Below are 23,453 nucleotides of genomic sequence, written 5' to 3'. Positions count from 1 at the left end.
ATAAGCAGTGTAGTGGTATTAGAGGTAGACTGTAAAATAATGCTGATTTTGTATATGCGGTGTGGTGGATAAAGCATGTAGTAATTGTCAGGCATGAAAGGACTGATTTTGCTGGTGAGTATCTTGATTGTATGAAGGAGTTTTGTTATATGGGGGACATGTTGTATGCTGGAGGTGGGGCTGGAGGTAGCTCTGTGGCTAAGGTAAGGAGCAGTTGGAGGAAGTTCTGGGAGCTGTTGCCTCTCCTGACACTGAGAGGACTCTCCCTCTGTGCTAAGGGATCTTTGTATGCAGCATGTGCTAGGAGTGTGATGCTGTATGGTAGTGAGACCTTGGCAGTAAAGGAAGAGGATATTCGTGTGCTCAAAAGCACAGAAATGACATTGATTATGTGGATGTGTAGTTCCTCCATGAATGCAAGGCCTGGAGGGGCTAGGATTATGATTGAAGAGCTGACTGGATGGATGGGACTGGAATGTATTGGTGGTGTGATGAGGAGGGGTAGATTGAGAGGGTTTGGGCATGTTGAGAGGATGGAGAATGACAATTGGGTGCGGATAGTGAAAAATCTGAACATCTGGGGTAAGGTTACGAGAGACAGACCTAAAAAGACCTGGGATGAGGTCATAGGGTGTTACCTCAGGGGTAAAGGGCTGAATAGGGAGGCTTGCAGAGATCAAGCAATATGGAGAGCTGCCATTAAGTGACCAAGGTCAGTGCATGGAAGGATGCTGAAGCCTTTATAAATGTTACAAATGCAACTTTTTAAATTATTCCAAGTTACAGGTTGGTCCCATTGTACGAGCATCCACTTTATGAGTAGCCAATGATACAAGAGAGGGCAATTTAGACCCAAATTCGGTGAACCAGGCAGTCAGTTAACTTCACCCTATTTTCCCTATAAATTATATATTCCGTTATACGAGTTTCAGGATCCTTTTCTTTTTTTCACTTCATTATACATGTTTCCACTATCTGGGCAGTCCTCCATTAACATATCCCATTCATACAGTGGGACCCACCTGTACACCTTAAACAAGTACATTCTGATGTTTCTAAGGTCTGACGATGTTATGGAGTACTGTAAAGGTTTTTAGATAATCTCATGGTTGCACTGTGACTGCAGGGACCATTTTGAGGGGATGTCAATTATTTGTGAATTTTTGCCATGCGTGGGCAAGTCTGCAAAGTATCCTTCATGGATATGGAGAGCCAACTATACAGCTGAAGTTCTTCTAAGAAAGTCAGTCTGTTATTATGTAAATGTGTAATTATCATACCAACTAGGATATACAGAAAGTCTTCATTATATGGTGCCTTTTTGTTTTTATGATATTCTTAAGCCCAGAATAATTTACAGAAACATTACATATTCAGGTTCCATTGCTACCCATAAAGCTGATATGCTGATTTCATGAGTTTGTAGTATGCAGACTAATCACCAGAACCTACAGCACAAACATGAAGAACAGTATCAGTGCTGGCTTGTCTGTCATCCAGCTAAGCACAGATTACAGTCCAGGGCAGGTCATCACGAACACAAAACTTTCCCAATGTGGTTCCCCGGGGCTCTGTTCTCTCAACTACATTGTTTAGCCTATATATGCATGATATTCTCAGTGCAGCCACCCACAAACATTGTCTCACATGCAGATGATATTATTACAACAATTACACACCAATCACAGACACAGCCTGCTCACTACAAGATTACCTCAGTACACTTTAGGCATGGGTCAAAGACAACAAGCTGACAATTGCTGTTGCCAAATTCACAACCTCATTCATCGTCAGTGACAGTTACGGCCACAGGTGCACTTTTAACATCACACCTAACTGTACAGTCATCACTAAAAGTCCTGTTGCCTCTCTTGCTTTTCTCTTCATGCACTTTTGAAAATCAGTGAGGTGAATCTGCTGCAGCTGACACTGATGAATTCATTTGGTCTCAGATCAGCCTCACAAGTGTTGGCTGTAATAGGTTCACCACACTGATTTTCTAAGTTAGTGGAGAGAGAGACAGGGAAAGCAACAGAGCTTTAGATGCTGACTCTATCTATACCACATACCTGCTCCACTAAGATCCTTGGTGTGATATATGGCACTTGATACATCTTCAATAACCACACATAAGACATAAAAAGACGATGCACCCCAGACTAAACACTCTCAGGGCACTTACATAGACAGACGTTGGACAACAAAAACACTCTTTGTACTTTACAAACAGTATATAAGATCAGTAATATCTTCAGTTTCCCCAGCATGAGCTTCCATCCTATCCAGCACCCACTACAGTACCTTGCAAACCATACATAACATCTACAGATCATCACTGGCTGCACTGATAGTATTTGCATATCCACTTATATTCTCAAACTAAAGTCATCCCTGTTAGGGATTATTTTGGTATGAGAGGCAAATAGTTCTATACGGCACCATATGTTGACACACAACATCCATTTCTAGGCACATAAAACCATACCACACAAATATTACCAGACTCTCTTAAACCACAACCCACCTCTAGACATCTCTACAGTACACTAACAGTGAAGAAATGCCTGCATACAGTCATGCCTTGGTATACAGTGGGATTACATTAAGTGAAAACCTATTGCATAACAATATCTTATAACATGGATTATATGGGAGTAGGAAGGGAGCGATGGACCACATAACTTAGTCTCAAAAATCCCTACCCCTTTCAGCATGCACTTGGCACCCTCAGTAGCACCACGCTTTCCACTAGGGGCCACATCCTTGTCAGACAAGATTTTCAAGTTTCAGTTTTTCACACACAAAAGTTACTGCTCCACTTAATACTGCGCATTGCACCATTCATTGTGCACCTGCATTATTATTTGACAATAGCAGTGGCGTTTTAATGTTCTTGCATGCATGAAATGAAACAAAAGGGAGATGACCACAACGAATGTAAACGCTGGACGGCCCTCTTAGCTCAAACGTCTTGACTGCTGAATTGCGCAGGATACACACACACACACACACACACACACACACACACACACACACACACACACACACACACACACACACACACACACACACACACACACACACACACACAGGCAATCCCCCATTTCGCGGGGGTTAGGGGACACAGACCTCATGAATTGCGGCTTTCTGCGTAATTTTGACGCACTCCCCCAAAATGCCTATATATATGCATCTGGTTCATATTAATGATCTTCTATCTGTCACTCACAATCCCATTCACTCATATGCAGATGACTCAACACTACATAGTTCATTCACACTCAGACATCCATTTACAAAGTCTAATATCTCTACCTCTCAACTCAGTACAGCCATCTCCATAAATCAAGATCTATCTACAATCACTGAATGGGGACAAAACAACCTTGTCTCTTTTAATGCTAGTAAAACTAAATATATACAGTTTACTAATAGACAGATATTGCCAGATTCGTACATTACCTTCAGTGCTACTAATATTCCCATCTCCAAAAGTATTGAAATTCTTGGTGTCTCACTTAACAGTGCCCTCAGCTGGACCTCTCATGTCAGATCACTTGCTAAAACCGCCTCAAAGAAACTTGGATTATTGTACAGAGTCCGTAACTTCTTCGCCGATGAGCAGTTGGCTATAATTTATAAGAGTCATGTGCGCTCTCAGCTTGAATATTGCTCACCCTTGTGGAATGGTTGTGGAGAGGTTGCATTAAGACAACTAGACAAAATTCAGAATAAAGCTGTTAGAATCATTAACAACCCTGCCATTACATATAAACTACCTCCCCTGCAAGTAAGAAGGAATGTTGCTTCCCTTACATTATTTTACAGATATTTTTTTGGCAAATGCTCAGACGAAGTTGCATCCATGGTGCCACCTCTCCATGCCTTCCCTCGTGCTACACGGGCATCTGGTAGCACTCATGACTGGAATGTCACTCACCCATATTGCAGAACGTCTGCCTATCAGAATTCTTTCATTCCCCGAACTGCATCTCTCTGGAACTCGCTTCCCCAGAGTTGTTTTCCTCCAAATTTCAACCCACAACTGTTCAAGTCTAACTGTTACAAATATTTTATGAACAGAGGACACCAGTAATCTGGTGTATGGATTATTTTTTTTACCCATTTGTTTTTCCTTCCTCCGTTCTGTTATTTAAAATATATATATATATATTCATTCTCAGATCTTTAGTGGAAAAGTTTCTAGAGAAGGGAAAGAAGTTGTATGCGGCTTTCATGGATTTGGAGAAAGCATATGACAGGGTGGATAGACTAGGATTGTGGAAAGTGTTAAGAATATATGGAGTAGATGGGAAGTTGTTGAATGCTGTGAAGAGTATGTACGATGGTGTGAAGGCTGCAGTGCGTGTGGATGGTGAACTAAGTGAATTTTTCTCTTTGAAAGTTGGATTGAAACAGGGATGTGTCATGTCTCCATGGTTGTTCAATCTGTACATGGATGGGGTAATAAAAGAGGTACAAGGTAGAGTAGTGGATGTTGGAGTGGCCCTGGTGAGAGAGGATAGTGTTTGGAAACTCCCTGTACTGTTGTTTGCAGATGATACTGTGTTGTTGAGTGAAGACGAAGGGGAGCTGCAAGGCTTGGTGGATGAGTTTGGGAGAGTGTGTAAGAAACGGAATCTAAAGGTGAATGTAGGGAAGAGTAAAGTGATGGTCTTTGAGAGAGGTGAAGTCAGTGAATGTACAGCGAGGTTGGATGGTGAGGAATTGGAAAATGTGAGTACGTTTAAGTACTTGGGTAGTGTGATGAGTAAGGATGGAGGTTTGGAGGGTGAAGTGCTTGAAATGGTACAGCAGGGAAGAAAGGTTGCTGGTTCTTTGAAAGCAGTGATAAGAAACAGGGAAGTGAGCATGGAAGTGAAAAAGTTACTACATGACAGTATTGTGATACCAACTCTAACGTACGGAAGTGAAGCTTGGACGTTGTTGGAAGGACACAAGTCAAGAGTGAGAGCCGTGGAAATGAGTTATTTAAGAGGAGCCTGTGGAGTCACATGGAGAGACAGGCTGACGAATGAGGATATAAAGGAGCGTTGTGGTGTTGATGTGGATGTGATAGGAAGCGTTATGAGGAACACACTGAGGTGGTTTGGCCTTGTGGAGAGGATGGAGGGTGAAAGACTGACGAAGAGAGTGTATGTGAGTGAGGTGGAGGGGAAAGAGGGAGGGGGAGGCCGAGGATGAGATGGAGAGATGGGGTGGAGAGGTATATGAGAGAGGGGGGTGTGAGTTGGGAGCAGGGGAGTGAAATGGCGGGGGACAGGGCGACTTGGAGGCGATTTGTTTGTGGCCACCGCAAACGGGATTGAGGCGTCTGGCAATAGATATATATATATATATATATATATATATATAGATAGATATATATATATATATATATACCTACATACATATATACATATACAGTAGGCACTCATAGTACACGAGTATATGGGCGGCAGAGGATGTCGCGTACTTGGAATTCACGTACTCTGAATACATAAACTTATGGGAAAAATTACATATGGGCAGCACCCCCCTTCATGGGCAACCCTTGAGACTCCTTTCAGACCTAAGTATTTTACTGTACAGGGAAACTATCTCGGACATTATACCTAAGATAAAGTAAACCAACAAGATTATGACTTTACTAAGTCAACAAAGATAAGGCTTAACTAAACCAACAAGAATATGGCTGCTCATCTTAACCCAAGAGGACAACAGGCTTAATGGAGATAGGAAGGGGATCCGAGGCAGGGTGAGTCACCTAGCGTGGGTTTCAGGAGAATTCGCCGTCAAGCCAATTCACCATCACAACAATAACAACACAATTCGCTGTCATTAATGAAGACAGCTAGAGGCAATGCTAGAATATGTATTCAAAGGCGACTACAGTGAGGAAGAATCAAGTTAATTATTGTCTGACGGCAAATTGACTTGATGGCAAATTTTCTCGGAACCCTAACGTGCCCCTTCTGCGTCACCCGACACACCACTCTCGTCACCAGCACTTTCGACACTTTCACTAGCTAATGCACTCACTTCGTTCATAAACCCTTCAAGGTAAAGTCATCACTTCCTCCACTCGCAACTGACAGTGTTCGATGTTCTTGAATTCTTCCTTGAATTTATTTAGGGCACACAGTACCCGGCTGAGCTCCATCATCGACAAGTCTTCATTCTCCATCACCGGTGGTTGGTGCTTCTTGGAGTGACGATGTCGTGTGCTCGAGGTAAACCCCGGATTAGGGCCACTCTTCGCTGCCATCTTGCCTACAACGAGTTCAATTCACGTACTATTAAAAAATACTCTAAAATGAGGAAAAAACTAGGTCCTCGCGTACAATGAGGATCGTGTACTGTATTTGAACTCACGTACTGTGGGTACCTACTATATATATATATATATATATATATATATGTATGTATGTATGTATATCTATGTATCTATACAGTAGACCCTAGTTATCTGCGGGGGTTAGGTTCCAGAGACCCCTGCGGAAGGCAAATTTCGCGGATACTCAAGTCATCATCACAAAATGGCATATTATTTCCACAAAAGCTAAGCACATCCCTGAAAAAAATAAAAACATACTTTAAAATATTACAAACATATTAACACTCACCAAAAGACTGTGTGTTCTCTTCATAACCTTCATACAATGATGACAGTTGCTGTATGACAATGATGCTGTAGAGATGAGGATGATTGCTGTATGATGACAACGATGATTGTAAAGCAGTTCCTACAGTACCAGTGTGGTAAGGCGACGAGATGTGTGGCAGCACTGTAGGTTAGCTGTGAGTCTAGTCTGACGCTTCCGACAGGACGCCAGATAACACTTTATGCTCTCTCTTTGGCTTAGAAGGATTGCTTTTATCCTTTACTTGCTTCTTGGGAGCCGTTTTTCACTTACACAGTGAAGTGCAGTAGAGTTGTAAACACAAGGAGGGCAACTGCAACATAAGTAACAGACTGATTGGTGTTTACAGTAAGACTGGCGGAGTGGCGGGAATGCCTGTGGGTGCAGGTATGCTAACTGTAGCAACAAAAGAAGTGCACATTGTGTGCCACTTTCAAATTAAGTTACAGTGTGCAGTATTAAAAATAAGTTTGATCCGTGGAAACTTAAATCCGCGGATGCAAATTCCACGGACAAAAAGGGTCTACTGTACAGTGCTCGACTTAAGTATTAAGTGCCCTGCGTCCCTCCTACGAAACAAGCCTTTCAACATTGAAAAAACATGTAAATAATGCATTATATTTACCTTTAATGCTTGGTAGGGTATCCTTTGCGCTTCTTCACGGACCTGAGATGTCGTGGAAGTGAATGGGCGAGGTTCCTCAGGTGCTGGGGTTGTATTTTTGCCCAGGACTCACAAATGTCTGCTTCCAGCTTAGGCAGAGAGCTGACGTCCTTCCCTTGGAGATTCTTCTTTACTAGGTACCAGAGGTTTTCTATCGGGTTGAGGTCCGGGCTATTGCCTGGCCAGTCTTTCATGAAGGAGACCTCGCAGTTACGAAGCCAGTTGGTGACCGATTTGGCTTTATGAGCAGGTGCACCATCCTGCTGAAACACTCGTGCACCTGTGAGCTCGAAGGACTCAGGTAAATGATCACAAAGAAGCTCCAGGTAAACATCCTGATTCACTCTGCAGTTCTTGGGAAGCACAACAAGCTTCCCCAAACCCTTCCCAGAGAAACAACCCCATACCATAAGTGAATCAGGGTGTTTAACTGTGCTCTCCACATAACGGGGGTCAAGCGGGTCACTACCTCTGCGCCGGTACATGCGCGCTCCTCGATTACAGGTAACACTAAACGTTGCCCCATCAGACCACAACACTGACAACCATTGGTCCTCACCCCAGTTAAGGTACTTGTTAACAAAGGCAAGCCTACGAAGTCGCTGGTAACGTGTAAGAAGAGGCTTTCTCACAGGCCTGTGACTTGTGTAACCAAGTTCATGGACTCTTCGAGACACCATGCACACTGAAACCTCACCAAACACTTCCGGGTTGTTCTCCTTAATTTTCCTTGCACTCACACGAGGATTAGACTCCACTGCACGTTTTAACACGTTAACAGACCTCGGGGAAGTTTTCCTGGGCCTACCAGACCGCGGTTTCTTTGTAGGAATGTCACCACTATTTTCCACTTGAAAACGGACACACCACCTCCGCACTGTCGATCGAGCCACACCAACCAAATCACTAATTTCCTTCATGGGGTGGCCTGCTTCTTTTAAAGCAATGATCTGTGATATGATTTCACTCGAAAGTTCACGGGTAGGGGCCATAACAAAGTGGCGAAAGCCAAAACACTGCGGGACACTAGGTAAAAAATGGCGCAAGAAGAGAGGGAGGAGCGGCGGAGTTCCTCTCTCTCATGCAGCTTGTAGGCAACTGAGGCGGCAGCCAACCAGCGCGCAGTAAGGCCTCAAGCTCCTGTGACATCATGTTAGCGACCCAAACGTCTGGCTCAATTTTTAGTAATTCCATCTTGTGCGGTGTGTGTGATAAATGGGTGCATAAGAGATGTAGTGGTATCAGAGGTAGACTGCAAGATAATGCTGATTTTATGTGTACGGCGTGCCGGGGTGAGCAGGTGGAGATCGTCAGACGTGAAAGGATTGAACTTGCTGGTGAATCTCTTGAGTGTGTGGAAGAGTTTTGTTATTTGGGAGACATGTTGTGTGCTGGAGGTGGGGCTGGAGCTGGCTCTGTGGCTAGGGTGAGAAGTGGTTGGAAGAAGTTCAGGGAGCTCTTGCCTCTCCTGACATTGAGAGGGCTCTCCCTACGTGCTAGGGGGTCTTTGTATGCAGCATGTGTTAGGAGTGTAATGCTGTATGGCAGTGAGACCTGGGCAGTGAAGGAGGAAGACATTCGCCGGCTCAGACGTACAGAAAAGACAATGATTAGGTGGATGTGCAGTGCGTCCCTGCGTCCAAGGCCTGGAGGGGCTGGGTTTACAATGGAAGAGTTGAGAGGTAGGATGGGACTGGAGTGTATTGGTGTTGTGATGAGGAGAGGTAGATTGAGGTGGTTTGGACATGTGGAGAGGATGGTGGATGATAATTGGGTGAGGAAGGTGAGAAGTGTTAATATTGGGGGTGGGGTTATGAGGGGTAGACCGAGAAAGACATGGGACGAGGTCATTAAGTGTGACCTTAGGGTTAAAGGACTGAACAGGGAGGCTGCAATGGATCGTGCAGCGTGGAGAGCCGCCATTAGGTGACCAAGGCCGACACATGCAAGCATGTTGGAGCCTTTAAAAACGAAACGAAACGAAAAAAAGGTGATTCTTTTTTCACCAAAAGTATTGTGCGCCTTGACATAGGCGCTTGATACTTTTGTCAAGCACTGTATATACATATATATATACTGTATATATATATATATATATATATATATATATATATATATATATATATATTTAGATAGATAGATAGAAATAGATACAGACATATAGATATGTATAAACTTGTTTGCAGTGCATGGTAATCACACACAAAGAAATTGACATTGCCTCCTCTTTAGCTGATTTGCTAGTTTCTTGCATGTTACAGCACCAGGTGTTTGGAAGATGTGATAATGGAAGGGCACCAATATATAATGATCACTTACTGTGTTTTGCGAATTGTACCTGCATCTTCTTTTGTATGTTGTTTATGACTTTTTGATATTGACACCAGACTGCAAAAGTAATATCAAAGAGAATAAGCTTACCATAAACTGAAATAAACCAATAAGGAAAAGGTTCTAGAAAGACTCCTTAGCTGACATGAATATGACCACTAATACTGATGAAGGAAGAAATGGGTTTCTAGGGATAGTTTTTTTTTTTTTTAAGCATCAATGGTTATATAATCCTCAGCAAGCTACAGTATATTTGATTATTTATGAGTTTTGTAATAAGCGTGCCTAGTATTAGCATCACCCCATCAATCTGATGATGTATTTTAAATTCCGTTCTAACTACCTTTAGACTATTTTATTTGAGTTAGGAAGAGAAATGTAAAGAATCGGTTAAAGAAAAGTGCCTAACCCTGTCAACACAAATGTTTTTTCCAAAGTTAATGAAACTGTCTGGAGGTAAGAAGAATAAACTAAGCCAAAAAAAAAAAAAAGTCTTGAGATTCAAGAGGTTCAGCCAGTATCTGTGCTGTATTGTCTGTTTCAGAAAGTTATCATTAATACTGTACTGAATTCATACAAACTGCTGTGTACTTTATTGGTGTGTAGTTGTGGTTGTTTAGGCATTTGTTCTTCTGAGGAAAATGATGTTTATTTTATTTTTTATTTTTTTATTTATTTTTTGTAAATAGTGTTAGATACTGATATAGCATTTATAAGAAAAGTATTGTAAGGTAACATGATCCATGATACGGGTTTTCTATAATTATCAAACTTAGCGGTAATGAGAATGGCCAGTGGATACTGACAGCAAACACCAGCACATCAAAATTGTCCTCTCACATGTGCTTTGGTAGACTAGCTTATATGTGGATAGCATTGGTGGAAAACAAGTGCAAAATCCCAGTTGATGAGAATAGAGTCAGGATTATCGAACTCTCAGCCATGACTGTGTTTGGAGCAGCAATTTTTGTAGGGATAGATATTATCTACTTGAATTATAGTTCCTGTTTTGACTTGGATAGTCAAGATACCTTGCTGGATCAGCTGTCCTACTTATTTTGACCAGGCAGCCATTGAGAGAGAGAGAGAAAGAGAGAGAGAGAGAGAGAGAGAGAAAGTGACTGTAAAAAGAGTATGAAAGATAATGTTAGTTTTTCATTTATTGTGCCAGCATTGTTGCAGTTCTTCCTTGGCAGTTGAGGCCTAGTTGTGGGATACAGTATTTGAATGTTTGTGGCTTTACGCATAGGAAAGATGCTCTGTTTCCTCTGTTCCTCTTGGCATTCTCATGCATCTTAGCAGTGCCCGGTATCCCATCCTCATGGCTTTAATTTTATGTTCATTGACATGATTCTTAATGTGCAAGTAACTGGGTAGAGCATTTCACAATTTTTTTTTTTTTTTTTAATTTTCAATTTAGGCCTTTAAACTGCTTTTATAACCCCCAAAACATTAAAAAATGGGCTAAGAATCAATAAAGGATATACACAGAACCATCAAATCCCAAAACAACCATCCCAGTAAACACACACATTCTATTTTGACTTTGAATGAGGATACTGTACGAGATGGGTTCATTTCCAATGTGCCTCTAGTCTGTTATATCTGCATGGGAGAAAAAATGTCTTGTCTTTAGCATATGAAAGGATACTATACCAAATGCAAACTTTAGGATATGTCATGCACTTGCCCACAAATGGTGGCTAATTAGTTATTGGTATAATTTGCACTTGCTGTGTTCCAAGCTGTTCTTGGCTCTTTATATCTCCTTATGTTCGTCACTTTCCATTCATCTCTTCTTATTTTCTGTTTGTCTGTTCAGGTACTAGCTGACACCAGCTTAGGTTCCATTTTCTAAATGCTCATGAGCTACTTTTGATCTTCAGTTCAGTATATATAATAATCTTAAGGCATATGGGCTCACCTAATCATTGTTAAATTTATCCATGATTCACGTAAGTAGGAGGTAGCTTCTTTATCAGTCTTTTCTGATCAATGACAAAATTCATCTTATCCTACATAGGAAGTATTCACACTGCTGTTATTATGCAGTATGATAGTAAAAACTCACTGTTTGTAGACAGAATGTCTATGCAGATTAAACACTTACCTGCTATTGGTATTTATGTTTTGTTTCATTTATAAAAGCTCCAGCATGCTTGTATGCATCTACCTGGGTCACCTAATGGCTGCTATCCATGCAGCTCGATCTCTGGCAGCCTCCTTATTCAGTCCCATATCCCTGAGGTCGCACTGTGTGACCTTGTCCCAGGTCTTTTTCGGTCTGTCTTTCGCAACTCTCCCCCCAACATTCACATTCTCACTTTCTGCACCCAGTTGCCATCCCCCTTCCTCTCCACATGCCCAAACCACCTCAATCTACCTCTCCTCATCATAAGACCAATACATTCCAGTCCCATCCTGCCTCTTAACTCTTCCATCATAAACCATGCCTCCCCAGGCCTTGCATTCAAGGACGTCATGCCCCTCCACCTAATCATTGCCATTTTTGTATGTTCGAGCCCGTGAATATCCTCTTCCTTCATAAGCATTACACTCCTAACACATGCCGCATACAAAGATCCCTTAGCACAGAGAGGGAGTCCTCTCAATGTCAGGAGAGGTAACAGCACCCTGAACTCTTCCAGCCATTCCTCATTCTAGCCACAGAGCTAGCTCCAGCCCCACCTTGAGGACATAACATGTCTCCCAAGTAAAAAAGTCATCCACACACTCAAGAGACTCACCTGTGCGATCAATCCTATCATGCCTGACAATCTCCACATGCTCTCCTCAACATACCATGCACATGAAATCAGCATTATCTCGCAGTCTGCCTCTAATGCCACCACATCTCATATGCACCTGTTTATCACAAACACTGCACAAGTTGGAGTTACTTCCCAGACCCTTGTGGCAAACTGCACAAGGCCACATTCCCTCCTCCTTGACAGTATATACTGCCACCAACCCTAGATACCATAACCTTTGTTTTATCTGCATTTGCTCTCAAACCCTTGTGCTCTATGTCCTCTCTCCACTTCCTAAAACTTTCCTCCACCTCCCTTTCATTCTTTGCAGTCAACACCAAATCATGGTATACAACATCTCCTAGGGGAGTCCTTTTCTGATGTCACATGAGAGGGCTCCAAGCACTATGATAAACAGTAATGGGGCTCAAGACAGACCTCTGATGCACACCAGCATTCACAGAAAATTCATCACTCAAATATCCATTCACTCACACCTGGGTGCAAGCGTCCACAATCATAGCCATAACCACTCTAACCACCCATTGCTTGAGCCCAAGCTTTCTCATTGCCCACTTTACCATCTCCCTAAGGACTCTGTCAAAGGCCTCCTCCAAATCAACAAAAACAAAGTACAGATCCTTTTTTTTCCTATATATTTTTCCTGAATTGTCAAACAATGGATATGGCATCAGTGGTCCCTTTACTGGCATAATCCCAAACTGCATCTCATCAATATGCTCTCTTTCTCTAATCATTCCTTCCAGAACTTTCTCCAATACCTTCATTATCTGGTCCAAAAGCTTTATCCCTCTATAATTTTCTCCTTCCAGAGCATCATCCTTTCTCTTGTACCGATTTACAGTCACACTAACTAACTCCACTCCTGTATCTCCAGAGGCCTTCAGCATTTCAGCAGTCAACCCAGACACACCTGCTGCCTTCCCCACCTGCATCCTGCCTATTCTACTGCTCACAGTAGCAGCATAAATCAAAGGCCAAGGGTCAAGCACTGGATCCATTGACTCCAAACCTTCCCTGTTCCATTCAAACTCCTCATCCAGCAACCGGTTATAATGCTATCTCCAGATGTTTTTAATATCCTCACTATTCACCACTACCTTTCCTTCATCATTCTTCACACCTGCTCACCTATGATATGCATGTTTTTCCCTCTTCATCTGATATACCACCTTAAACATCATATTCTCCCTTTCAACACTATTTAGGCTATCCAGTAAAAATCTCTGAGACTCAGATTTTGCCCTGTATGCCTCTTTTCTAGCCCTATTCTTGACAGCCAAGTATTCCTCCATGTTACTACCCCTTTTCCATTCCTGGAGAAACCTTCATTTCTCTTTAACTGCACTTCTACACCCTCATCCCACCTCCATGTTACTTTATGTCTAGGGCTGGCTGCTTGTCCATCCACACACTGAATTGGTAACTCTCAGGAGATTGTTCTTGAGAGCTCTGTACTTTTCATTTACACTTCCGTCAACAGCTCCCTGTTCAGCCACCATTCTACTCATCATGCTATAGAAGGCATCCCTTACTGCTTGGTTTTTCAACTTCCATATTTTCCTCCTTGGCACGTAGGCCCTCTTCTTCACCACCTGCTCCTTAAGCACCATGTCACATATCAGTAATTTGTGTTGCTGCACACACTGTTCACTGCCTATGACTTTGACATCCCTCACCAACCTCCTATCAGTCCTCCTGACCAGGAAATAGTCTATCAGGCCACTGTTTCCTATGACTTGTATGTAATCAACCTACTGTTCTTTTCCAAAAATGTGTGTTGAAAACAGTCACATTCATTGCCTCCCCAAACTCAAGTATCATTACCCTTTCCACATTCCTTGTACCATATGTGTATCCCACATGTACCCCTCCATATGCTTGAGCTACTTCACCTACGTGATCATTTAAGTCCCCTCCTAAAACAACAGTCACCATCCCACATACCACACACTACACATAGTAAGTCATCGCAGAATCTGGCTTTACATATTCCAAGCCAGCCTGTGGAGCATTTAGCATTATATGTGAAATTGTGAGCCGACCAAACAAAATTTTCATTACTATAATTCTTTCATTCACTCTCATTACATTTGTGACATATTCCACCCATTTTTCCTGAACTAACACACGCAGACCACAATATCCATCAGCCATTCCCTGCCAAAATATACTGTATACCGACAGTCCCTCCCAGCATTCATTCTGGCTGATCCCCACCTATACCTAACCCTCTGTACACAGCCAACATCCACCCATCTCCTACTCATTGCATCAACCATTTCCCTCACTCTACCCTTCAAACTACTGTACCCACATTCCAAAATGCCACTCTGATCCCCATGGATGAATTAGCATCGTCAATGTTCAGCTTATCATTTTTTGTCATGTCACTAAAATTAAATATGGGGAGAGAGACAAACCACAGGCCTCACCCACCTGCACAGTCCAAAGTCAAGGCATGGGATCTGGGACCCTTAGCCCACCAGGTATTACCAGTGGCTATGGCAGTGGCCTTGGGACACCTTGCCAGGACAGCTACAGGGACACCCTCCAAGTGCACCTTGGCACTGTAACTGCCTGGCCATTACACAATCACTGATAGGGCACCCCCCTGGGGTGCTGTTTCTGGGTTCGGGCCCCTCTCTGTTGGGTGGACGCAGCAGCCTGGGAACTGCAATACCCTGTACCCTCAGGTATGGGTCCAAGCCCCATCCTGGTCCCAATAACTATGCTGGCAGAGCCCGCGTCATGCCTTACGAAGTTGGTCTATCACTAGGTTGTGGGAGCAGTGATCACTGGCCACATGCCCTTACTGGCATCATCCCCTGTGATGTAGTGGGGTACGTTGCGTGATATGTAAAGAGCATGTAGAGTAGTGCGTGAGATAGTTGGAGAAAAGTATTCGGGAGAGTATGTTGGTTATTACATGTTAGTGACACACTGAAAAGGTCAGCAAAGGGGGATGGTCAGGATATTCTGATTGCTAGTGAAACAGGAGCTCCAGCTTTCCCCATCACCAGCATTCCCATTACCCCTGGGAGTACTACCCTGATCCTGCCATCTGCGGGAAGCTGATGTAGACAGTTATCCTGCCACCCATGGAAAATTCAAATAATTGGCAGATGTGCAAGTTGCTGTAAGAAGTCATATCTGTAATGTTCCTGTCTACCATCAAGGTCCAGGATTATCTTTTATCAATTTTTATTAAGATTTAGTATCATAATTGGTGTTAAATAGATTTTCAGTCTGTCTGTCTGTCTGTCTCTCAATTCATGTGATGTTTCTCCATGCCTTACCTTGTTCTTTATAACACAGCATTCCAAAATGCCAGGTGATGGCAGTTTGTGTCATCAGGGCATGGGGCAGGTATGAAATAACTATATTACAGGGTCTAAAAGTGACACACTGTTGAATCTTGAAGTGAGTTAGCCAATGTATTTGATACATGTTCTTGCCTTATGCTAAGATTAATTTATTAGTGGGGTCATGATCAAAACCAGTTAGGTGTGGATATGGTGAGCTGACTGTGTAGTGACTTATTTTGGACATTTAGTCCTTATTATGTCTTTCTTTCTTTCTTTTTTTAATTATATCCCAGTTAATTACAGAAATACTAGAATTATGAAAGTTCCATTGGTACCTATAAAGTGAATTTATCAATTTCACTCAGTTTACAACATCAGTTGCATGGCAATAATTGTGAACTTTGGAGCATATACTTTACTTTTAATAAGGATTGTCTGTAACATGTACGTGTGTAATGCCCTATGAGTAAAGCCTCACTGCCATTTCATGTATATTTCAACTGCATAGATGAAGTGCTTCATGTTTTATGGATTTTGTATGGTTATCCCCAAGGCCTCCTTCACGCCTCTTCTCTCCTCTCACAGCTGATTAGTGTAGAGTCCGTTTCTTCTTCTAAAGTTTTTCATAGCTTTCAGGATGGTGTAGGCAATAGTGGAAATGGTATAGAATAGTGGATTTTGTGAATGAAGTGTTTCTCTTGATGATAACTGTATTGTACAGTATATTATGTGCTTTAGATTTGCTTTGTTGAGTCTAGGAGGTTTGGGAAATTTTTGGTAATTGCCAGTATCTACAGTGCAGGACATCTGCACTTTTAGCTTGCTTTATTAAAAATAGAAAGTTGTGAAACTCATTTGGAAGTAGCAAGGATTTGTGTTCATGTATTTCCTCCTTAAGTCTCTTGTCCTTGCAGGTACCCAGTATTTTATGCATATTTTCACAGATTTGTAATGGAACCCTCCCACATATTTTCTTGAATTTATCCATTCCTGACAGAACACCAGTTGTAACTGAACACAGAAAATCTTCTCAAAGATACTTCAGTTCCCCTTTGTCTTTCTATGATGCTGTAATTGCCAGTTTTTAAGTCTTGTTTGACACTGATCTTGTCAAGATCAGCATCTGCAACAGCATCATTATGTTGCATGAATTTTTAAATGATGATAGTAAACCTTCCATTATCATGGATTGGCATATGTCCTGATGACTTTTCAACACTATACAGTATAGCCATTAACACTGCCCCAGTATTTACTATAGCACATTGAAATTTAACTATTTTCCCCAGAGGGTGTAGTTTCCATTAGCACAGGTTTTTGTAGTTGTTTGCTCCCCCTCCCCTTAGTAGTGGAAAGTTTACTGTACTAAGTTGGAAGCATTTGTCCCATACTGAGGGCAGTATTCTCTTCAGCTAAGGAGGTTCCCCGGCACCTATTCCTTACCAGTTTATTTCTGTAGTGGTACATTAATATATTCTCATATGTTGTGCTCAGTATATATATATATATATAGATAGATAGATAGATAGATAGATATATATACCTATATATGTAATATATATACATATATATATATATATATATATATATATATATATATATATATATATATATACATAAAAATATATATATATATATATATATATATATATATATATATATATATATATATATATATATATATATATATATATATATCCTGATGACTTTTCAACACTATACAGTATAGCCATTAACACTGCCCCAGTATTTACTATAGCACATTGAAATTTTTCCCAGAGGGTGTAGTTTCCATATATATATATATATATATATATATATATATATACTCATTGCAAATTGACTTAAGACCTACACACACAATTGCTATGGGAGAGTTGTCTGTCTTTGCTTTATGTTTCCACCTCTACCAAGTGAATTTTTTGGGCAAGAAGTAACTGGCAACTCCTCTGATGTTGGCAGGAGGTAGTGAATCATTCAGCACATCAGTGCTTGCCCAGAAGTGAGAGTGGGAGTATATGTTCCCGTCGCTCCAAGCTTGCACCTCTCTCTTTTTTCATATGCATTATTGTTTGCCCTGTTATTTTCCTAAAGTCAAGTTGTCGTGCCTGGAAAGTACTGCTCAAGGGATGAGAGGGTCCGTATCATTGCATGGAGGCAGGATAATGTCCTTATCAACACGATTTGTGAACATACTGGACACACAGAGTCGACCCTCATGAAGATTCTTGCCGCAGCTCAGGGCCTGCCACCTGATGTCATACCAGAGCACAAGCATGGCAGTGGAAAGAAGAGGACGACTTCCAGAGGTACGGACACACTTCTGAAGAGGGAAGTAATAAAGAATCCTCGACTGACAGCAGCAGAATTGAAGAGAAAGCATCCCCAGCTGTTACAAGACGTCTCAATTTGAACTATCCAGCACTGCTTGCAGAAGGAGCTGGGTTTGCCAAGCCGCACCACAGCCGAGAAACCGCTTCTCACTGACCGCATGAAGAAGCAGCACATTCAGTTTGCCAAGAAGTGTGCACACTGGACATGGGATGAGTGGGGAAAAGTTGTTTTCCGATGAAATCACATTTCAAGTGTTCCAGGTGTGTTCTGCTGAGGTTCGTCGCCCTGCCTCCCGTTGTCGATATGACCCTGCTTTCACGGTGTCGACTATTAAGCTCCCACATTCAGTAATGGTATGGGGGTGTTTCTTAGGTGAAATGGGAAAGGAAGGCATCTACTTTCTTCCTAAGAACTTGATGATGAATGGTGACCGGTACATTCAAGTTCTGAAAGATCATTTGTTAAACTTTTTTTTGGCATTCATAGATGTGACTTTTTCATGCACGATTCAGCTCCATGTCACAAGTCAAGAAAGGTGACAAAATGGCTTCAGGATAATCGGATTGAGGTCCTCGACTGGCCTGACAACAGTCTGGATCTAAATCTGATAGAAAACTGGTGGGCAAAGATGAAGAAAATCATGGCAGAGAAGAAGACACCCAATCTGGACAACCTCAAGACTGAACTGACAAATGTTTGGTGCAAAGAAATGTCCATAGATTACTTTAGAGATCTAAGTGATTCCATGCCAGAATGCATCCATCTGGTCCTGGAAAACAAGGGAAACATATTAACGAATGGCATTTCTTGGACAAACATTGTGATATACTATGATTTCTGTGTTTTTTAATATCTTGTGGGGGGAAGTCCTAAGTCAATTTGCAGTAGCTGTATATATATATATATACAGGTATATTGTAATATGGAAAATAAATTGCTAAGGAATAGATGCAAGAAAGCTTCCAAAACTGTTGAGACCACAGTCTTAAGACTAATAACAGTAAGGGACAGTATTCTCTTTGGCATGGGAAACTTTGTAGCACTTCTCCTGTAGCAAATAACTTCTTATTGCATACCTTATTATTCTTTTGTGTGTTGCAGGTGCAATCTGTGTTGATATCAGAAAGACCTGAGTAACATATACGGTGGTATCAAGGTTACGTATGCACAGAAATTTCATTAAGGAAGAAATGCCACAGAGCCTCCTGTGCCAATGAGAATCTGACCCACAGAGTCCACTTGATGTTCATTTCTTCCATGTTGACACATCCCGCTGGTAACACTGATTGTGAACACCACGTGGACTCTTTCAACTCTTGATCACAAAGTGCTGTCTTCCCTTCCTTCTTTGTCCTCGTGCTGAAGTAACTAAGATGAGCAATAATTAGAATCTGTTAAGATACCAGACATGGGCTCAGGTTGTGACTGCTAGCCTCTTCTCTCAGACTCTTGTGACTCATTTTCTCTTCAGAAAGTCTGTATATTCGTTTCATTCAAGAAGTGAATCCGTCATCAGTACATTAGGGGTATTTTACAGTACTGTGCATTATATTGTACTCTGTGCAGGCAGACTGATTTTTTTTTTTTTTGTGTACTTGCATAAGTGTACCATAATATGCAGTTAAAGCATTAAAAGTACAGCACTACAGTATTCTAATAGTGGAGTTGCCTGATCCACGGCAGTTTGAGACTGGTACCTACCCGTGGATTACAAATTCCCTGGTTTACAAAGTTAAGAACCTATGGGAAAAAAGAATATTTAGTCTGGACCCCTGTGGAAGTCCCCTAACTAAACCTAACTAGCCGTACTCCCTGGCCAAGTGTGCAAACTTCTCTCCTTTCTCCACTCGACGAATAACGTCCAAACGCTGCTGATAACTGAGAGGACCCTTCTTCTTGGACCCCAGCTGGGTCGAATGTCACCTTGGGGGGTTGGGGCCATCAATAACAGTGCCCAGGGAGAGGTAACCTTGACAAAAAAAAAGCTAGGTAGCGCTCAGAACTCACAGGGAAACACACGTAGTTGGTGGTTGGCAGGACAGGAGGTAAACAAAACCTGGCGGGCTGTAGTGTGCATACTTGCCACCAGAGCCGGGCTGTGATTGGCTGCTGGGTCTAGGTTGTCTGCGATTAGTTTGCAGCCGTGGAATACATCATGGGTGCCTGGATATTATAAATCTCCCCGGAAATGAGACACTTTGGAACCCAGGAACAGCATTTTTCAAGTTTTTTCCATGGAATAAAAAAAAAGAGGAATTGATTGGGCAAAGTACCACGGATTACAAATCTGTGACTTACAAATCCACGAATTAGGCGACTCCACTGTATACTGAAGGCCCGTTTTGACAAATTACTGCTCTATCAGTTTACCATAATGTACTTTCTTAACAAAATGAGACAGACTGAGATAATATTTAGTTGTGGCTTTTTATCAATTTATTTCAGTTTGGTTGCTGCAGCTATGGTGCATCACTTTGTCATAAAATTATTCCACTATTTACATGTAAATCTAAAGGTAACTTAATAATTCAAAGATCACAATCAGTGACATCAATGCAGTCGATAATGTTTTATTTGTATTTTTCCAAGTAAAATTCATATTTTTCCAAAATATATTTGTTGAATGAACACTTTGATAAAAATTAAATTTTACCATTATAATGCTAATTATTTTAACAAATATACAATATTGGTCTAATTTTCTTTAAACTGCAAGTAGAGCTTTAAGTTGCTTACAATGTAGTATTATTTTATATTTGGTCTAATTTTCTTTAAACTGCAAGTAGAGTTTTAAGTTATTTACAATGTAGTAAGCTATTGAAACTGAAAAGTTGGTGTATTGATTTTCTGATTTTATGAAGTCTGTATTCTAAGCTTTAATACTACTTTATTCGAGGCATATACATCACATCAGAATCAAATGCACTGCTTCAGCCGGGGAAAGAGAGTCAGAGAGCTAATCAAACTGTCATGCCACACATTCATCCAGTGTGGTGAACTGCATGACTGGATGATATAGAAAATTTATCAGGTGCTTCAGCATTTGCAATATTCATATTGTCAGGAAGTTTGGGCAAAATTTTCCATATATACAGTATTGTCAGTCGAACCTGTACGGACCCTCGTGTTTCATGATTTTTCCGTATACTCTAGTGGTTTTTGGCAACTGCGGTTCACTTGTAAATTAAGGTATCTTTTGTTTCATGTTCCGTGTTGTTAATCCACTGAAGTAGCGTGTGTGGAAAATGATGGTTATGCTTTAATGTATGTTCTTTGCTTGTTTGATCCCTGTATGCCATGTTTCATTGGGTGAATGGGAAGGGGAAATGTTTTTATACAGTATGCCTCAACCTTCAGTTCAGTTCTCAATTTATCATATGTACAATAAAAAAAAATCCAATAAACAATAATGATGTAGTACTGATAATGTAAAAAAAAAGTGTACCATGGAATTTTGTGTGTTGTGTGATGCTTGAGCAAGATGCCCACACTTGTTTTTGTCACTTATCGCTAATAATAAAGTGCTAATCCTACCACAGTTGCTTTATTTATGCTCACTTATGCACTGCACCTCAGCACAATAGAGCTGTAAGTGCTGTGAGGGACATGCCACTTTGGTCACTTTGCTTTCTTTATAATGCATACTCTACTTTTATACACATACTTTCTTGAGACTTGTGTTAGCACATTTGTTCATCCTTTCCTCACATCTCATATTATATCTTGTCTTTGAAAATGCTTGCTGCCTTTCATGGTACCGTATACTGGTATGGTACTTCACTTTTTCTATTATGTTTCTAGTCTTTCATCAAAATGAAAAAAAAAAAAAAAAGTAACAGCCGAGAGTTTATATTACCAAAACTAAATACAACTCACAAACAACTCACTATCTCTCACATCACAGCACACTTCGATAATCTCATGCACCCAAGCCTCACAGCACAGCCTTCAACATAACCTCAACAAAAGATCTCTGGGAGTGAGTGGCTGAAATGACTGATTTTTTGCAGTCCGTCATGCCATATCCAGTTGAGCTTGGGGCCACAACAACAGCAACAACAATATCAAGTGTTTTTGTATTATATATACTTGCATATGTTATACAGTACTGACATGTTCAGCTTCTCCTACTCATTATCCTGTTTGTCTCCCATGGTCATTCTCCTTCAACTTTGTTTCCTTTTCTTTGCAAAGCTGTACTGATCTGAAATTATAAAAATCCTTTTTTACCTTTGCACATGCAGTTTGGTTTACGTTTCATGCACTTTTTTCACACCAACCACATTTTACAGTTTACTGCTATTAAGGACAGTGGACTTCCTCCAGATTTATTGCTCAGTGGAAATGCAGTATGACTTCCTTATTAAAACAGAACTATCATTAAAACTGTATAGTACAGTACAGTACAAATCATATTGTTCTATGTTTACAGTATTATATATATTAATTGTCAGTTTTAGTGGTATCAGTATTTGCGATAAAATTAGTGAAATTACAATATGCCCATTTCTTGTGTTTTAATAGCATTTCAGTAGCCCTTCAGAGATTATTCAGCTGTCACATTTGAAAATTTCCTCTTAAGGTTGAGTATTGTATTAACGAAGCTGAACATTATAAACTACTCCACAGGAAGAGTATCCACTGAAGACAATACATGTTACTAAGAGAAAGATTACCGTAGTTGCACGTTACCTTATCATTGATATGTGATTAGCTTACAAGGGAAAAAGAACTATGCAGAAATATAGCAATAGCATTGCTTAGTTTTTGCTTATTATAAATACTGTAGCAGGCAGATAATTTCTATTTGTCATACCTTACTTGTAAATATTATGCTAGTCTTTCAATTTCATGGTGCTATTTGTATGACTATAGGCACTGTAATTGTTCATACTGTACTTTATACTCCAAAAATCAAGAGCTTAGAACTAACACTTGCTTGCCTAATGCACCCTTAACTCACAGACTGTCAATCCAAGGGTAAGTTACTATACTGCAAGTGTGATGATGAATGTGTTGCTTATGATATGACTGAAGTGCTCAGATTTATGTGTATGTATGTTGTGTCAATATAGTACTGGTATGTATGTTATATGCTTAGGTGAGATTTGTGTGAGTGCTTGTGATTGTTATGTATATCATATTTTGATGAATGATACATGAAATTTATATTGTATACAGTAGTCTTCTTGAAACCATGGATTTAATCAGCTTGTTCTTTGCTGTCTGTTTGCATTACTTTCCTCAGAAAAACAACATAAGTGATATCATTTTATATGAAATCACTGCATAATCCATTGATTGTTGATATATTTTAGTGTAGTGACACTGCTTAACATTATTCAAATCATGTGATTTTACTTTTCATTGTAAATTGTTATGGTAGGTTGCTTGTCGTACT

The 23,453-nt window shown here is 40.8% G+C and overlaps 1 protein-coding gene across 2 annotated transcripts in view; it reads left to right on the top strand.

Annotated features, from left to right (window-relative positions):
• The window catches only part of Nmnat (nicotinamide mononucleotide adenylyltransferase), a 534,591-nt gene that overhangs the window by 509,267 nt on the left and 1,871 nt on the right, over positions 1 to 23,453 (top strand). The window lies entirely within an intron of this gene.

The sequence above is a fragment of the Coenobita brevimanus genome, chromosome 85, assembly GCF_032717465.1.
Source record: "Coenobita brevimanus isolate Jiangsu-jjx chromosome 85, ASM3271746v2, whole genome shotgun sequence".
NCBI classification, from domain to species: Eukaryota; Metazoa; Arthropoda; class Malacostraca; order Decapoda; family Coenobitidae; genus Coenobita; species Coenobita brevimanus.
The sequence above is the reverse complement of the archived record's forward strand: the minus strand, read 5'-3'. Positions and strand labels throughout refer to the sequence as shown.